At 41.9% G+C, this 19789-nt stretch overlaps 1 protein-coding gene and 1 long non-coding RNA gene across 12 annotated transcripts in view; one reads left to right on the top strand and one right to left on the bottom strand.

Moving 5' to 3' along the window:
• MPP7 (MAGUK p55 scaffold protein 7) overlaps positions 1-19789 on the bottom strand; it is a 98600-nt gene that overhangs the window by 74867 nt on the left and 3944 nt on the right. For 2 of the 11 annotated variants that reach the window (XM_053410605.1, XM_053410607.1), the window contains exon 1: positions 16440-16617. The exons of 2 other annotated variants lie outside the window; for them this stretch is intronic. The gene's annotated coding sequence lies outside the window, so the exon portion shown is untranslated. Of the gene's footprint in view, positions 1-15445; positions 15466-16028; positions 16131-16408; positions 16620-19789 lie in introns of those variants that run through there. 7 more of the 11 variants (XM_053410604.1, XM_053410599.1, XM_053410597.1 and 4 more) reach the window with 7 other exon arrangements.
• On the top strand, positions 7966-10119 carry LOC128424446 (uncharacterized). The gene is made up of 2 exons (XR_008333026.1): positions 7966-8186; positions 9830-10119. It is a non-coding gene; the product is annotated as an uncharacterized LOC128424446 (long non-coding RNA).

Genomic DNA, 19789 nt, shown 5'->3' with positions numbered 1-19789 from the left:
AGTATCAAAGAAGTGTCCAAGATTTCAAGGTAATGTATTAAGCAAATTTGTGGGGGAATGATGAAACCCATACTGGGGAAAACTGTTCAATAATGGCATGCTCATCTAAAACTCTTATACAGATAAATCTCCAGATTCCAAGGTGGCAATCTCAGAGCCACTAACTTTCTAAATGGTTTATGGACAAAGAAATTTGGTGTCCAAGCCAGAGCATGGTGCCCAGTCCATATGTAAGAAGGATAATACCTTTGTGGAGACAAGGACCCCAATAAAGAGCACCCAGGGAGGTCGATTTAAAAGATCGTTGTGTAGGAAAAATATGAAGGAATCAAATTCCAGCAATGGCATACTTTCCCACCCTGCACAAGACTGTCAGACACTTTAAAACAGGATGTCTAGCACAAGATAAGGATTTGCCCGTTTATTAGCTTCTAAGTTCTCTAGCAATGCAAGCTAAGCAATAACTTCAACATACAATAATATTATTGCAATTAACATAAATTCACACAAAAAACAGTCTAATACATAAATCTGACAGACTGACACTAAAAGCCAAACAATGGTAATCACAACTCAAATTTTATAATATGCTTAAATCACATAGATGAGTGAACGAACCAACCAACTACTGGCAGCAGCAGAGACAATACTACAATAATAAAAGATATTAAAAGACTCTTTAAAAATTAGAAGATTAAAGGCCAGAAAGAGTTTTTAAGGAGGTTTCTCCTGACATCAAAAGGGCATTAATGTGTGCACTAGATGAGCCTCTTCAGACAGCCACTTCATTAGACTGACGCCTCCCTCACTTCTCAGTCTGGTGAAAGACAGGCTGACTGCATGTTCTCTCTGCATACCAAATGACTTGAGTGAGGGGGCAAATCATGAACTACTGGTCCTCTATAGAGGGGAATAAAATTAATTGTGCAATTCACAAAAACCAATTGAACCTTTGTGCCATATGCTGCTGCTAATGGTGGTGTTCATGCTAATAATGATAATAAATTTATTACCTGCCCTTCACTAGTAGCTCCCAGGATTGGCTTTGTCAATTTAAAATCAGTATTGGAAACACATTAGTCACAGAAATAGGGTGGGTTCTGAAACACACAGGCAGCCAATAGAACAGGGGCTATTTAAATTCTCAAGTCAACCAGGCCAGTAATCTGGCCAATGCATTTTGAACCCATTGAAGTTTCCAAGTCACCTTCAAGGGCAGCTCTATGCAGAGTGCTCAGGGTGTTCAGGATGGTATCGTCGTAAGCAACCTGCCAAATCAATCTCCTTATCCACAATCAAATCATGGATGATAGGTGTTTTATTCTGGAGAGACCTGGCATTTAGCAGCAAAGCCACAAGCCCAGAGAGTTGACTGGTTGGCATCTCCAGATTCTGAGATACTGAGGGTGCAGCAGAAGGGCAAGGGCTTTGATGTAACTAGTACTCCTCCACCCATATACCTTCATCCAACTCCATACCTCCCCCTATCTACCATCACAGGAATGGTATCCCCACCCCCCTGGCCCAGACACCTGCATTCCTTAATCCATCTCTAATCACAGTGATAAAGAGATACAACCATCCCAGCTAGAAACCACCTCACCTCTTACCTGAGCTGTTGCAAATGCTTCCCTGTCTCTCACCTGGAGTGGGTCAGGTGGCTTTCTCCTGCACTTCACCCTTTACACACAACCAGTCTCTCACCACAGCTGAACACATTTCCATGAACAGGACACAAATATCCAACAAATATCCCAGGTAACAACTGGTGATGGCTTAAGAGGAAGTGTTCCAATCAGAGCATGTAGCACTGTCATGCTGGAGCTGCACAGTAGCCTCAATTTGCTGTGACAAGACAGGATCGTTCAGAAATGATTCATAGGCACTCAGAGCATAAATCAGGTATAAACTAGCCTTAATGAACACCATTAGGTAGCACTACACCATAACCCTTTTCTCACTTGGAAACAAGTGAAGACAAGAGCAACCAGAGCAACATTCTCTTCAATATGGTGTAAAACAGCTAGACTTTTAGCATTCACACTGCTTCAGATACACTGGGTAATAATATATCAGGACACATGACAACGAATAAGGATTAAAATAGAATTAGGATGCATAATCCAGTAGTCTATTCCCCAAACACTTAAACTTGGTGGGGGAGCTACTATTACACCATCATTAAACCTTTCAAAAGCCCCGCATTATCCTCAAATTACAGATGGGGAACTGAGTCTAAGATCATAGCAGCTTGTCAAAGGCCATCACTGAGTTTGTGGAGAAAATGCTCTCTCAATCAAGAACTACCTGGCTCTCACTTCTTAATCACTGTGGTACACCAGAAGTAAAGCAATTATGCAGTCCTCCCATCATAACAGTAATGCACTTCCTATATTTGAAATCAAAACGTGAAACAGTGTCAAAATATTTACTGAGTCACCCTTATGCCAAATAGTATTTTTTAAGTGTGCAGACTAACACAAATAATATTTTTATGGTTACCTTTCAGCCATGATTGCTGAGGAACAAAGAGCATCAGGGAGTACAAGGTATTATACAAGTACAGTGGTACCTCGCAAGACGAATGCCTCGCAAGACGAAAAACGCGCAAGACGAAAGAGTTTTCCGTTTTTTGAGTCGTTCTGCAAGACGAATTTCCCTATGGGCTTGCTTCGCAAGACGAAACGTCTTGCGAGTTCTTGCGAGTTTGTTTCCTTTTTCTTAAAGCCGCTAAGCCGTTAATAGCTGCTAAGCCGCTAAGCCGTTAATAGCCGCTAAGCTGCAAAGCCGTTAATAGCCGCTAAGCCGCTAATAGCCGTGCTTCGCAAGACAAAAAAACCGCAAGACGAAGAGACTCGTGGAACGGATTAATTTCGTCTTGCGAGGCACCACTGTATATGCAGGCATTTACTAGTGTTCAGTGAGTGTTTTGCAGTATTAGCGACAGAACTATTTCAGGACAGGGTAATATAGAGGGAACATGAAGCATTATAGCAGACTTATTGTTAGCAGGCTTAGAGTCAATGCTCAGAATTTCCCAGAAATGTAAATAATTGCTACTAGAAATAAATTTCAATGGGAACTGACCCAATTACTCAAGGCAAGAGCTTCTGCATGTGGGAACACAGAATATGGTTTGGGGCACATAATTCAGTTCTTGAGAATCTGTTCTGCATACACATACAACTCTAGCGCTTAAGAGTGTGTAATACATAATGAGTTCCCTGAAGTCAGAAAGGGCAGCTGAACATGATTTCTAGGGACTAGGCATGGGGCTTTAGTACCCACAATCCTACTTTTCCTCTAACCTTGATAAACAAACCCAAAATTGAGCAATATTGCATCATTATGTAATTTTTACAAAGTAAATTATGCATTTTTTCCGTTTGCATAATTTATCCAGGTCACAGGATTCAGCTTTGCTTCACATAAAACTTGGACTGTTTATATGCAGTGTGTCAGTATCACAAAGCACTCACAAATCTGATTTAAAAAAGAGCTTTAAAAGATAGGAGAGCAAGGAAATAGCACTAAGGACACAAGGAGAGCAGGACATATTCAGTAAGGCTTCCTGAATGGATGCCATTAGCATACTGATGACACCATGCCCCAGTCTTCTAATGACTGCTCCAAGCAGCTCTATATAGATATTAAATAGCATTGTGGTATCCTGCTACACAACCCGCCCCCCTCAAAAAACACACAGTGCAACCAACTCGCAAATACTCTCCAGGAGGAGACTATAATCAACAGCAATGAAAGTTACAGAGAGATCAAGAGCAGAGGGTTACACTCCCCTGTCCCTCTACTGAAAGTGTTCATTCATCAGAACAATAAAGGCTAATTCTGTTTCAAAACCAGGTCTGAGCCCAGACCAGAATAGGGCAAGACAATCTATTTCCTCCCAGAGTGTCTGGACAGCCACTACCCTCTTAAACATCCTACCACAAGAAGGGGCATCAGACCTGTTTCACAGTTTGGAGCTCCCTGACACATAGTGAAAGCAAGGCCTTAAGAGGATTGCCAGCTCTGGCTCCTGAGAAATCATGCAGAGCATTCCAAAGTCCCTTGGATTCCGTAAGTCTCTGTGGGTGGACCATCTTAAAGGTTATAGTGAAGAGGCTATGCACTGTTAACGTATTCACTTTCTAATCTCTGCTTTTTATTTGGCAGGAGTCCAGTTACTGAGAGTTTACCACAACTTGGCTGATCTTCATTATTAAATTCCTTTTTGCTATCTGGAGGTCTTGCCTTCAAATGTCATTAACACCAAAGCTGATAATCTTAAAATCCTACCAACAAACCTCAAATAATTTTGTATGCTTTATAAATATATAGCAATGTCAACTTACAACTGAACACGTTGTAAAATTTCATTGTACAACATGCCATCTACAATCATGCTGTAAGAATTCAGTTTGTTGTTCCACTGCAACCATTTTGACCTTTTGTTAGAATGACAGAGGCAAGAAACAAATACCTTATGTTGAAAGCTGGGTAAAAAGAGTCTATGTCCATGTTCTCAAAACTTTCATGTCCTTGTCAACGCATTTCAATTATCTAGTAGTCAGTTGCCAACTCTCTTCCCCCCTCTCCTGTAAACTATTGATTTTGGGAAGGGGGAAATTTGCTTCAAGGGATAGGAGACAAGAGGTGGCAACCATGGAGGCAGCCTAGTAACCTGGCAGGGTGCATCTAGCCATGATCAGGATTGGGTGGGCAACAAATGCAGTAGTGGGAAAGATGAGAGATTTTATAGGCAGGATCTCATACTAATACAGGAAGAACAACCATTTTTCTTTGCATACAACAGAAACCTTTGCTGTATGTGCAGATAGCTATTTGAGAGTAGAGACAAACTAGGCTGCCAAGGATCTATCATCAGTTGACACTTGCTGAAAAAACAGTGGAGAAAACAAACCACCCACTCCATTCTCTGGAGGGGGAAAAAGCCATTCCAGCATTTTTCAGTCAACAGTTGAATTACTAAACAACTTGAGTAGGATGGAGGTCAGATTGGGATGGAACTATTATAATCCCATATAGCTCTTAATCAATTTAAATAGACTACTTCTACTATCATTGCACTGCTCCCAGTGCAATCAGAAATAACATCAGAAAAGGGAACTTTGCGTCCTGATTTCAAGTAAGTAAAATAATTTATCTTTAAGAGTCCAAGCAGAAAGTGAAAACATTTCATAGAGCAAGCTAAAACTAAGTATTCTGACTAGAGAAACAGTATGAAGTCCTTACCAGGGAAGCGGGGAGGAGAGAGACTACCAAGTGCAGCATACTGACAAGGTCCTTCCAATTACGGTCCCTAATAGCCAAACCAATGGTTCCTGTAACTTCCCCATCTCAAGATTCATACAGTCATTAGCATAAGATCAGTAACAACCAGTATCAAGCAAATTACACATTCTCCTTACAACAGGGCTACAGTACTATTGTAACTCCAAATATTCATTTTAGATTAGAGATTTCTTCAGTAGCTTGAAGAAGCAACTGAAGCAACAATTGTTGTATCTTCCCGACTGCTTAATATCATGCAGGTAGCCCACAAATTATCCATGCAGGCACCATGCAGGTTATCCAGCCTGTTAAAATCCACACAAATGAAAGAACACAAATAACCTATTTAAAATGAGAGCATCAGAACATAGATTTTCATTCCAACAAAAATTGGAAGAAATAGTTCGAGACTTAAGAGAGGATTAAAATAAATCTTATACAAGTTGCAAAAGACATTTAACCCATATCCATACTGTATAAAGCAGACCAATCATGGTTATGCTCATTGCCATCCTACAGCTCCCAACGTGAAGCAGAATATCAGTGAGATACAATATTCTCTACATGCTGTTCTAAATATCAGTCAGACAAGGAACAACAAGCATTTAGTAAAACATACATCTCCCAGTAGCAAGCTAAAGCTTAATTCTGCTTCTGCAATACTATCATATTGACTTTTCAATTGGTAGCTAAACATTCATTAACATTTTAGGAATTTTAGTATGACAAGCCTTGGTAAGATGAGGGCTCTACATATTTATTGCCCAAATTCTGTTGAGCAGAAAGAAAGCTTGAAGCTTTCATTAATTTTCCACCTCATGATATAGCCTTCTAGAGTTTACAAAGTATCAAAACTTTACAATTCAAGGCAAAAGAATACTATGTAGCTGTTTCTTGCATAAACCCTTTTCTTTCTAGTAAGGGGCATTTTACAGCTAAGAATAAACAGAGCTGCCTGTTATTTCATTGTGCACCAGTTCAACTTACACTTATTTGACTACAGCAACTGAGAAGACAGAACATGATCATAACTACTATCAAATTCAAGAGAAAATTAGCATAAGCTGAACTATGCTACAACACAGAAGACACACATCACATTTGACTGGGCCAATCCAACACTCCATAGTACAAGGTTTCACATGTCAAATACAGGTGGTACTGTTAATTCACTGTGCATCCTATACAACAGAAGAAATCTCCCACAAATTAAAATGTTTCAAGCAATGTGGCCTTGACTGCTAAAACAATACCGATGCAAAGACAAAAATCACTTGATTTTTTGTTAGCTCTACCTATTAATCCTGTTTTTCATTAGCATGTTACATTTTCATAATTATTGTATTTTATTATGCATACTGTGAATGTCAATGTATGTTTATCTAGCACCCATATATAACAGTAACAGAATTAAATTTCCAAAATAGAAGGTAGCCATGCTGTTTCAGAAGTCAATAAATTGAATGGAGCTAGATCAGAAACTCAATTCAGATGTCAAACGTAATCATAGTTTGCATTAACCATATCAAGTACCGGGGCAAACCCCAATTCACACATCTTATCCTAGCTAGCATTCTGCACTAACTGCAGCTTCCGGATCAAGTGTGAGGGAAGCTCCACATGGAGCACCTTTCAGAAATCCACTTGAAGTAACCAACACATGAACTACTGTGGCAAGACTTTCCCAGTCCAGGGGTGGTTGCAGCTGCAGAACCAGTCACAGTTGGTAAAAGGCAACCTAGCAATGCAACTGGTTAAAAACTGCTCCCTTCAGAAAATTCTGGAATATCCTAAGTATAGTTTTCCTCAGGCAAAAGACATGCATTTCTATTATCTGCCCGTGGTTCAGCATTCTTGTCCTTCAAGGCCCAAGAATTCTGGAAGGAAGCAGCAAAAGTGTCAAGACACCCAGGATACCTTGGCCATCCCAAATCTGCTATACACCCAAGGATAACTATGTGAAGTTGCTGAACTCATTTTACATTGCAATCCAGAATGGGATGGGCATTTATCAAATAAGCATCAAGACCACCAAGGAAAATACCTAGATCACACAAAATACATGAGACATAATATGTGCTATCCTCAATATGGAACATTATGTATTTGGAAACTAGGTAAGTGGGGCTAGAGGATAAACACAGCAGATGAAAGATCTACAGGTAGAGATTTGTATTTCAGTTGTTGTCATGGTTACTTTTGTGTCCTAATATATGCCTTTCAACAGGGTGGATTGTTGGTCTCTTGATCTTGCATTGGAAGCAGTCAGATTCAAGGAACCAACAGCGAGAGCAGGTTGCAAAGCATACTTTGAGGAAAACTAGCAAAAGATACTTAGATGTGTTTGTTTTCTATCTTACTTGGCATTCTCAACTCTGTCAAGGGTGACAAAATCATGGTTTGCCAGTTCCGATGCCACACCAAGCCATTGTTAAGCTTTGCAAAGAAAAAAGAATTAAGAATTGACATGACATCAGAATTATGCCACAGGCATAATTATACAGTTGTAAGGGTTACAAGGCAATGCATGTGAATCACTCTGAACACTCAGCAGTACTATGTAAATACTAATTATTTTAGTTATTATTAAGTAGTCAACACCATGCAGACTGCTTGAATTCAAACATCTTATTACTCTGACGTGACCTTAAGCTGTCCTTTCAAGATTATATATTGAATCCTTGTGTTTTAGGACAATGTTTGGAACACAGTTACATAAATATGGACTCCATCTTTTGTTATTGCAACACATTATAATGGCAAGTCATTACTTTTCCTTGTAACATGAGGGGCACTCCCATTCAAGACAACTGGAAAAACCAGCTTCTAAATACTTTGCCAGTATTGAGAACCAGGACTTTGAAATGTTGCGCATTCCCTCTTCCTGGAATAGAGTAAGTCACATTATTCTTATCTTTTTAAAAAGAATAACTGTAGTTCTTTACACAAAAACAACTAATGCACCAACAGAACCAGCAAATCATTATTCTAATATGCATAAGGAAGGTGTATGTGATGGTCATTTACAAAAAAAAAAACCCATCACCATCTGATTGCATCCATACTGTCTAGTTTGGTCCATCTTTCTTCCCCTTTCCTTGTTTTTTCACAGTGCTTTCAGACAATGTTGCAATGCTTCCTATATTATTATTATTATTATTTTCATTTTGGGGGAAATCCATTTTTATTTTTCATAAAACTCGGTGCTTAGTTCCATCACTTGTTTACCACCAGTCCTGTAATGTTGTGGTGGGTGTAGTCTGTCAGTATTCTGGACTTCTAGATTATCCAGATTCCTCAGTCTCCATTCTGATTCTTAAATTTATCTTCCCCACCATACCACACCCTCCATTCATATAAATTGTCATCCAGAAGTGGGAAGGAGGTGAGTGGGTGAGTTCTAAATGGCAAGCATCCCTGCCTCCCTTCAACTTTCATTTCATGGCTGGAAAGAAAGTAGAGGGTTACTCCACGACTGGTAGGACAGTCCTGGCCATGTCTGCATCATAGGGCATGCAAGCAACTTATCCTGCAGTGAGGGAAAGAACTAGCATTGTGTTGTCATCCCCACATTTCTAAAAAAAACTTGTGGTTTGGGGGGGTATGGAGAGATGTTTCCAAGCAGATGGGAAAGGCTATAGCTCAAGGTTGCAATCTTAACCTCATTTGCCTTGGAGTAACTACCACTGAATTCATCAGAGCTCACTTCTGAGTAAACATAGGATTGCACTACAAGTGCTCTTAATTCAACTGCAGAAGTATGTGCACATGTGCAGGATGAGCAGTAGGGGTAAGTGGAGGACTAGTGTGGATGAGAGTAGAGAAGAAAACATACATGCCTGAGGTGAAATTGCCCTGAAACACTACTTTTGAAGGACATTGCAATAGATAATCATGCATTGTATGACTATGTCACTGAAATCTGCTAACAAGAAAACTTGTATAAACTCACATTAAAAAGTTTGTGTCCAAGTACACACTATATGCATATTTATGACAGACAGAAAACTCCCACTTCACTCTATGAATAAATTAGGATACTGGCAAAGTTCCTTCAAATGTTGAGAAGTCTCCCCCTGCCCCCTTAGCAATAGATGTTATCATGGGCACATGAAGAACCCACCTGTTGCCCTAACCAGGCTAACAAATGAAGCAGTTCTAAATGTGCAAAAGAATCTGCTTCCTTCAATGAAATGAATGATAGTGTCAAGGGAGTTTGTATGTAAAACACTATGACCAAGGGAACAGACTATGTATATAAAGCAATAGGACTGCTGTACTTTTATACTGGTCACCCACCCAGTATGCACACTACTAAACTTTAACCCTCCATCAAAAAATGTTCCAAGTAGCAAATAGACACAGCAAATTCCTGTTACCACATAAGAGAAAAGTATATAGAATATGTTTAACCTCATTTGTGCATTTTAGTGGTAAAAGTTCCTTAACCCATGTAACATCTATTAGCAGGTGAAAATACATATGTAACATAAATTTACATGTCCTGTATTAATCTGTTCGTCTTCAAGGGTTATAGCTGTACTTTGTAACTGCAATCTACTAGTATCTGCAAAGAAGAGCACATATGCAGAGGTGTAGAAAAGTGTGAGTTTCCCAGAAGCCAGAAGGACCAAGTACTTAGAACAGAGACCAACAACTGGAAGGCAGGGATCGGAATACAGCTCCTGGAAAGCTGCCAACTGGCCCGCAACAAAGTGCTCTCACCATTCCGTCACTTTAAGTGAAAAAAATGTGTGTTTATGTCTTATTTCAGTTGTCCCTCCCATTCAAAACTAAATACTTTCAGCCCATCTGGCATGAAGCTAATTGTAAAGCTATGTAAGGTGTCCTGTCATTGTTGTCCCTACTACCATCAGTCATGCCCCTTAATTTTAAGTGATGTTGACAGAGGTGAATGCAACACTTTTTGTGGCTCACATCTCCTGATAAGGCATCCTGGAAAGGAGGCATAGCCAGAAGTGGATACAAAGCAAATTCTGTACCTTGGGCTAACAGTAGGGCTGCTTCAGGATAGGCAGAATGGGGAAGTACAGTGGTACCTCGGGTTACAGACGCTTCAGGTTACAGACTCCGCTAACCCAGAAATAGTACCTTGGGTTAAGAACTTTGCTTCAGGATGAGAACAGAAATCGTGCTCTGGTGGCGCGGCAGCAGCAGGAGGCCCCATTAGCTAAAGTGGTGCTTCAGGTTAAGAAGAGTTTCAGGTTAAGAACAGACCTCCGGAACGAATTAAGTACTTAACCCGAGGTACCACTGTAGTAGTAAATAGGTGAAGAGATTCCTAGGAATGAGAAAAGTAGTCAGGGCTACTAAACAGTGCGTAATCCAGATTTGAAAATAGATGCAACTCTTTTTGTAGAAGTGGGTTGATAATGGAATTTGTACATCAGACCAGTTAAAAGGACTGGATGAACAGATTAATGTTGCAGTGTTTCAGCATTTCCTATATTGCTGGATGAAATAATTGGATATAAATGTTTGCTGGAATGCTGTAAATTGCATGTTCAGCAGCTTAGAAATAAATGGAAAGTAAGTTAGAGTGTTCCATTCAGCAAAATTTCCTGGACCTTAAGAGGAAGTGGCAAAGGTTTTTAGACTTCTACAAAGCTACATGAGTTTCCAGAAACCTACACCTGGAGAATAAATGCATCATTAGCATATATGTGATATTAAGTATAGATAGAAAATAACTACCGTATTTTTTGCACCATAACACTCACTTTTTTCCTCCTAGAAAGTAAGGGGAAATGTCTGTGCGTGTTATGGAGGAAATGCCTATGGGTGGTATGCCTACGGATTTTCCTCCTCTAAAAACTACGTGCGTGTTATGGTCGGGTGCGTGTTATAGAGCGAAAAATACGGTATGTCATGAGAAACGCACAAACATTGCTGGAGCAGAATGCAGCCATCACCCAATGCTTATACAAGCCACTAGAGGAGAAGTTTTACCAGAACTAAATGGTTTCTCTCCCCCTTACCATGTCTGTTACTCCCGCACCCCACCCTGGATTGCAATGGAGACAGGTGACCTCAAATCCTCTCCTTGTGTTCAGACCCCCCCCCAACCTATAAAAGTCCACTTTCAACAGAAAGACAGCTGGGAAGCAGATTATATGAAGGAGGTCACAGTTCATGCATAGCAAAGCAGCAGTGCAGATGGTGATGTTGGGCAGCTTGTTTCTCTCTAAAGGACCCAGGTATTATTTCACAGCACAGACCACTTACTTTACTCAAGGGAATACCAACCAGCAAATGCAATTTCCCATTAACTTCTTCTCTCCATCTGAAATACTCTTCCTGAATTATCAGAATCTAGCTCTTCAATGCTGCATAGATACATACAATTCAAAATTGAATAGCTGTGTGGATGATGTGTCTTGAACATCCCCATTCATGCCAAATCAATAAAGTTTTAGCTATGCATGCCCATCTTAATATAAAATGTTCTGAATCAAATGGAGATGTTGAGCTAGTAACTGTAATCAAAAGACCCTCAACACAAAGATTAGAACTATAAAAATCCTACCCCATAGTGCAAGTCATATACAGTGGTACCTCGGGTTAAGAACTTAATTCGTTCCAGAGGTCTGTTCTTAACCTAAAATTGTTCTTAACCTGAAGCACCACTTTAGCTAATGGGGCCTCCTGCTGCTGCCGTGCTGCCGGAGCACGATTTCTGTTCTCATCCTGAAGCAAAGTTCTTAACCCAAGGTACTATTTCTGGGTTAGCGGAGTCTGTAACCTGAAGTGTATGTAACCCGAGGTACCACTGTATAAACAGAAAAGGGAAACAAATATATTGCAGCCTGCAGATAACTGGCAAGATCCATAGTCAATGTTACATTGACTATACTGGGGTTGCTTAGTACAAGTGTACTATTTAGTTTGGATGGAGCAAGAAGGGTGAGTGATAATACTTACCAACAGTATGCTATGCTAACAGGGCCTTTTTTCACACTTGGCCAGAAAAAAAATGCTGGGGCATGAGGTTAAGAAGTGCTCATGGGTAAATGCCAAAATGCAATATGAAGTGGTGGTGTTAACAGGCTAACAGAAAATCACTTGAAGAGATAAAAATGAATATGACAAAGAGCTGATTAATAGCTATTACACAATCAATATAAAGTACAACGTAACCTAGTCAAATTTAATAAAGGCAACATCTGTACATGAAGTACACACACGTTGTAAGAAGAGCAAGAGTCTACAACCTGATGCCTGATATATTAGCTCAAGCGGAGGCCAGTTATCCTGCTTTGTAACTTAATCATAAGCAACCAAATCCTTTAATTTATATGGAACAGAGTGAATAAAAAAGCAATTTTAAAAACCTGATATTTCAAGGCTTAATAGAATATTTCTTCTTTAAAATAAATAACCAGCTGTAAATGACATCTGCTCTTAATGCAAGGACAGTACGTTAGAATTAAACCTACAGCCCTCTTTAAGAAAGGCTGCCTTTTTTTATAAGTATCTGTGTAACAAACATCAACACAACAGTCTAAATACTGTACTTATATATTATGACTTGATATTGTGGACAAGGGGCTGAGCCATCCACTGAGCCATCTGGGTAACCATAAAAAAGCAATTATTGCACTATAATCCTAACACTACTTAAAATAATTTTGAGCATCCAGTTATCTAACATTAGCAATCTTGTTCTTTTCAAAAATACTAAAAATATGAAGTATTCTAAATTGGTCTTCTTTCCCTTTGTATTTTAAACCATTGTTTCACTAATCCACCCTAATATTGAGTAATTAAGTGGGTACAATAACACAATGTATATAATGTATTGCTATGGAAATAAAACTTTCACACTTAAAGAAAAATACAATGTACTACATTCAAAAGTAATGTAACTATCTTTCTTCCTGTGCTTAATACACTTGATTGAATCCAGTCTAAATTATCAGACATTGAAGATGGCATTACATTAACCACATTTGGACATGATACCAAGCCACAAATTGCATTCATGGACAAGAGTTCACTTTATCATATGCATGAATAAATATTTTTTTGGAAGCCGCCCAGAGTGGCTGGGGAAGCCCAGCCAGATGGGCGGGGTACAAATAATAAATTATTATTATTATTATTATTATTATTATTATTATTATTATTAAGTTTTATTCTCAGTTAGGTGTGGTGTGTGTGTAAGTAAGTAGTGAAAACAAAGGACTGAAATATAGAAGATGCAAACTGATAATTTAGAAGCTTAAACCTAATTAATTACAGAGGCCATTTACAAAGAACTGTTGATGTTGTTTGCATCTTTCTGTCTTGAAAGACAATGGAGTGTGCTTCCGGGGGGTAATGTCAAATCGCTCAGTTAGCAGCACCAAAGTGCCCACATGTGCTAGAATTAAATTTCTCAGTAAATTGTGATTCAACCATTTCACACTGGAGTCTTGCTTTGAAGTTCCTTGGTTCAAGAATGCTCATTTTAAGGTCAAACTGAGACTCTAGATTGAAACTGCTATATTACAGTATATCGAAAAGTTCGATTCTGTCACCTGCAACCTGAATCAAGTTAATGTATTTTATTCAAGAGAAACCTAGTCATTATAAATAGTAATTTATAATTTTGCCACAACCCGTTCAGCAATCTTAATAAAACTTGAATATTCTTCATAGATTAATTCACTGGAAAGTTCTTTAAATAAACTTCTGAGTACACCTCTCAGATGTGATGGCCTATATTAGACTCGTGGGATTAGATACACAGCATAATACCACACAGTAATTTAGTCACAAAAGTATGCCTCTCACAAGTCTTATGACTTATGAAGTTGTCAGACTTTCCAGAAATTATGGCCTAGGTTTAACAAAGAAATATACAGCTACTGTACTACTATTTAGTTATGTTTTTGCACTACCACACCACATGCTATTTTCAGTTTGATTTTAAAATGTAAAATTTTTTCAGTTGTGAACAAAATGGGGCAGGGCAGTTTAAAATTGAATTAAAACCTTCCCTGTGGAAGTTTTTTTTTAAAAAAATAATAATATTCCTGATGATGCTTGAAAAATTCAATTAAAGAAACCTTAAAAATCATACTTGTATATTAATTGATTCATATAAATTTATGTAGATTAGACAACAACACTAGTTCTGAAGAAAGAGGCATACTATCATTTTTTACATCATGCAGGTAACTATCAAACCAGGCACCAAATATAAAAAAGCTATCCCTCAGGGTGATAGAAGTCTCCAACACACATGGAGTTGTACTTATGTGAATAAGACATGAATTATTATTTTTAAACCTGCTCCTTGTTGATCAAAGTCTTTCAAACAATTTAAAAAGCTGTTTGATCAACTAAATACTGCAACTCAAGAAGTTATTCGGGAATTCAAAGATGCAATCTCAACTTAACAGTGGAAGAAGTCCCATGCTCTTAGAAATCATGCCTCACTCTGATCTGTCAGAATCAATCACTTCTTAACCATATACTGAACTCCTGTTGAAGATGACCATGTTGTACATCTCAATCTACTAATATTCCACTGCTAACTTTCAAGGGCTGCCCAACACACCATGATATGAACCTGAGTTCAGTCTACAGACTGGCAGCAGCTATCCAGGTTTTCAGACAGGGCCTTTCCCAATCCAGCCTGGAGATGCCAGGGATCATACCTGGGAGCTTCTGGGTGCAAGGCATGTCCTCTACCACTGAGCCATGACCCGGGTTCAGTGTGTACTGCAGTGGTTAGGAGCAGGAACGAAACTCCAGAAAGCGCCCCAGCCAGTAGACCGTTCAGTTCAAATTATATCTTTCAGCTGCCAAAATCCCCTTCCCATCTGTGATATGAAGATAATGGTATTTTTAAAATGCTTTATTTATTGTTTGTGACTACTTTCGTTATGTTACTTTTTTTCATGTTGTAAGCCGTCTTGAACATGGTTTGAACTGTGGAAAGGCAGCATGCAAATAAAATTATTTGTAATACTGGCCTATCTTGCTTGGCAAGTGTAACAAGGAATGTAAAGCAGATCTGAGCATGAATGCTTTCACCTCACATGTGGAAAGCAACACGCACCTTTCCAGTGAGCAGTCACTGCCTCACCCTACACCCCTAGAATTAGATAACAAGGATTGTAAAGCAAATTTGACCTGCCAATACCTTTCATTTCATAAAGAGTATCTGCTGGGTTCATAGTACAACCAGGAATGTAACTCCACTCCAGTTAAATCCAGAAACCTTACTCCAACTCTACACAAAACCCCAAGCTGGAGCAAGCAAGAGGGGGGGACGCCGAGGGTACTTATTTCACTTGTGAATCACTTCCCATAAAACTGTCCCAAAGCAATGATGAACAGGGCATTGCAACACAGGAACCAAGTCCCAGCATTGGCCTTCCAAACAGGGGACCAGACCTGGAGATGCCAAGGACTGAAGCAGGGACCTTATGCATGCAAAGCAGGCGCTCTCCTACTGCTCCCGCAAAAGATCCCTGTTTCTGAGGCAGACTTAGAGGCTCCCTTTACATAACCGCCTCCCCACCTGGCAGCTCCGCACACCTTGGCCAGGAGGATGCAAGAAGTGGGGCGGGGGGGTGGCGCTTCCACACCCAGCGCCCTTAACCCCCCCCCCGCGGACTCGAGAGACAGCTTCTTCTGCTACGAGGAAGGAGAGGCGTGAGATAGGAAACAACACGCGTCTCTCTCTCCCTGCACGGCATTCCCACGACCAGCAGGTCCCTCACCTACGGGGGAAAGCGACAACCGCGCGCGGACTTTTACTAGGGGTTGGTAAGCACCCGCGGAACACGGCGCGCGGTTGTTGTTGCTTTCCGACTTCCGAGTACAAACACGCCTGTGGGAGGGAGGGAGGGAGGCGGCGGTTGAGCTCTGTTCACCTGCTCCCAACCGTCCCAACCGCCGCCCGCTCGCGCGCCAGGGGGACGCTCCGTCCGTCAGTCAAGGGAGCAGCTTACTTCTCTCTCTCTCTCTCACCCGAGCCCCGCCCCGCCGCCAAGTCCGTCCGCCGAGCAGCGCAACCCCATCTGCCCGCCGCGCGCCCAGCACCAGCCTCTCTCCCCTCAGGGCAAAAGCGAAAGCGCGGAGGGAGGGAGAAGAATCCCACCCGAATCTCCGGCGACAGACCTCCTGGTTACCTCAGCGCCCAACGGCGCCCCTTCCGCTCCGGGGGCCGCCGCGACAGCTCCGCAGCCCCTTATTCATTCGCCGCGCCGCGCCGCTCGGTGCCCGTCGGGTTGGGCTGCCCAGGCGGAGCCAAACCGCCAAAAGCAACCCCTCCCCCTGAGAAAAGAGGAGGAGCTCCGGGACGGGGGGGGGAGAGAGAGTAGGAGGGGCGTGGCGCCTTCCCTGCCCCGCCCCGCGGTTCAGGCCAGCGCCGCTCTGATTGGCCGCGGTAGGTGTTCTCCCCGCCTTGCGTAGCGCGGCCGCCTCATTGGCTGGGGAAAGAAGCGCAAAGCTGGCCCCTGATTGACTGCCGCGCGACGCCTGGAGGCTGTCACGTGAGGCTAGGTGGGGAGTCGCTGTTAGCAAGGTCCGCTAGGCAGATCCGCGGGCGTGTTTGGCCTCTTGTTCCCAGGTGGTCTCTAAGCGGGAGGTGGGGGACGGGGCAGCTGCGAATTCTGTTTCTTGACGCATTTTTCCTTGCTTGCTTCTCCCTGAGCCGCCTCTTGAGATCAGCGCATCAGTCAAGAACCCTGTTGAATCTGGAAGGAGGCGCACGCTTGGATGCCCTGATGCAGCTGCGGCTGGGAGGCTGCACATACCACCTCCCAGGAAAAACACAAGACTAGGAACCTGGCCCCGCCCATCAGCCAGTGGAGCATCTGTCCCTATGCTTGCTTCTCTCCCGGTCCCAATTCCGTTTGTATCAGACCCAGCTCCAGTCCCTTCCAGGAAGGAAGTGGAGGCAACCGCTTCAGGTGGCAGGATCCACAGGGGAAGCAGACCCGCCCTCCACGCGCTTCCTGATGTACATCTTCACTTATCCCTCCTATGGCAGCAAGGCGTGGGGTGCCATTTTGTGGTTCACCTCAGGCACCCAAATGTTTTGGGCCGGCCTGGATTAAATCTATAATATTGCAAAAGCCTCCTTTTTTGGACGAGCTTTTTCTCAAGCTGTCTTGCATCTGAGTTGAAAAGCTAAGCCACGCGCATCTGAGACAACTGTTGCACATGCACAGATGGCTGCTTCATTGGAGTTTGGGGCAGAGGAGTGTTGTAGGTGAAAGGTGGCAAATGGAGTAATGCACATCTTGTGGGGACATTTCTGCCCCCTCTTTGGTGTGTGCAGCAACTTATGAACGCAACATCAAACACAGCAGGGAGGAAATAGCTTGGCTGCATTTTAAGCCATGCATATGTACATAGCCCTAAATCACAACTTGTGCCTCCACCCCTGGCCACCTTTGCACCTGCCTCTGGTTGGTGGATCAGTCAATCAATAAATAAAAAAAAGAGGTTTTAATGATAAAATAGACCCTGTAAGCATGACTGTAGTCAGGATTTATGTTGGGGGGCAGGTTTTATGTTGGGGTGGACAGAACCTCAGCTGAGTACAGTCATACCTCAGGTTACAGACGCTTCAGGTTGCGTTTTTCGGGTTCCAGACGTGCCGAAACCCGGAAGTACCAGAATGGGTTCTGGGTTTCAGTGGTCACACATGAGCAGATGCACTAAATCGCGCTTTGCGCATGCGCAGAAGCGCCGAATCACAACCTGCGTGTGCGCAGACACGGCGTTGCTGGTTGTGAACGCTGCAGGTTGTGAACATGCCTCCTGCACAGGTCACATTCACAACCTGAGTGTCCACTGCATTTTTATTGATTTACTTGATTTAGGGGGAGCAGCTGCCCCCCTGGCTGTGCCCATGCCTGTAGGTATGACTGCCCTGCTCCTCCTGGTCTAATTAAAAAATAGGTGCTTTCAGCATTCTAGCCGTGCTGGCCTTCACAGGCATTGTTATGAGGTGGCCCAGGAGCCTGAGCCCCAGGTCTTGGGCACCTCAGGACTTGGGCCCTGGATATCCTCTTCTGTTTCCTACTTTTTTCTAAATGTAAAATCAACTTGATTTGCTATCATGCTGTTTAATGTTGGTGAGCAATAAATGGATCAAGGTCTACAAGCAGATCAGGGGACAATTTGTGGCAAGAGTTTCTTACTCTCAATTGTTTAGCAATGCAGCAAAAACCAATTCCCTTGACTGCTGAAATAAAGCAAGCTTTGGAGACAAAACCAGGCATGGACTTTTGTGTGGAGTTCAGGTTCTGAAAACAAATTCATGGGTTAAGCCTGCAGTCAGAAGCATCCTGTACCTTTAAGTGTGTGTCATCCCACCCCACCCACTATTTTGCACCTGGTTGCAGTTGGTGGACTTCCAGGGTTTAGTAAAAACCACAGTAGATCCTACAAGCCTGAAATCTGCCTGCCCTGCTGGTTGCCAAAAATAGGATAGCTAAAAAAAAAGTTGGGCAAGAGTTTCTGCAACATTCCTGTGTGTAGAGGAAGCCCAGTGCTAATGAGGGGATTTGTGGGCTCTAGAACAAACATGCCAGTTCCCAATTCAGGGTGAAATCCTTATTAAATTAATGCTTATTAAATAAACCATGCTCCCCACCCTACACACAACCTGGGTCCTTGTCACAATGACCACATTTGCATATAACACTAAGACATACCATGGCAAATGCACAGACTTCCAAAGAGAAAATTGTAGCTGCTTTGCTTCTTGCTGGTCCTTTTAGCTCAGCATGGTGCGACACCTAAGCCAAGTGTCATTTGAACCCAGCATCTTATTTCAGCTCTCTCCTCCTTAACCACAGTCTGCAGCCTGGGTTTGTTCCCATGCCCGTGGAATGAAACAGATGTACCAGAGAGAACTGTTCCCTGTTTCCTTTTCCTGTCCAGCTATGAACATTCTAAAATATTCCAAAGATTCTGTGTGCAGCCTAATTGCAATACACCAAGGGAAATATGTTTGATGCTTTAAATCGGCCCTGGTCCTTTAGGGATAAGACAGCTTAAAATATAATAATGTGTCAAACCCATTGAAAAGGGTTTTTTTCTTAAAACAGAGATGAAAATGTGTCTCATATGAGGTGGGAGCAAACTCTTTTATTATAATATTTTTAGAAGTACATTCCCAACTGATCAAGAGTGGTAGTCAACTAAGTTTTACTCAGAGTAGACCCACTGGAATTAATGTGACCAACTTTAGTCCAGTAATTTCAGTGACTATACCTTCGTTGAACACCACTCTGGGAAGAAGACTAGCAGGACTGCTTTTGTGTTAACGGCAACTTAACTTTCAAAAGCCACCAGATCAAACTTCCATAGCACAACACTGAGTATTGCCCAGAGGCTAATAATGCAGATTAAGCTGCAGTTGAACACATAGGGCCAGAGGCATGCCATTTTAGTGTCAACCTCACAATGTTTGGGGAGGGGAATTTTTCTGACTTTTTCCTTAAGCCCACTAGTTGTGCAGTTT

The sequence above is a fragment of the Podarcis raffonei genome, chromosome 12 (genome assembly GCF_027172205.1).
Source record: "Podarcis raffonei isolate rPodRaf1 chromosome 12, rPodRaf1.pri, whole genome shotgun sequence".
Taxonomy (NCBI): Eukaryota; Metazoa; Chordata; class Lepidosauria; order Squamata; family Lacertidae; genus Podarcis; species Podarcis raffonei.
The sequence above is the reverse complement of the archived record's forward strand: the minus strand, read 5'-3'. Positions and strand labels throughout refer to the sequence as shown.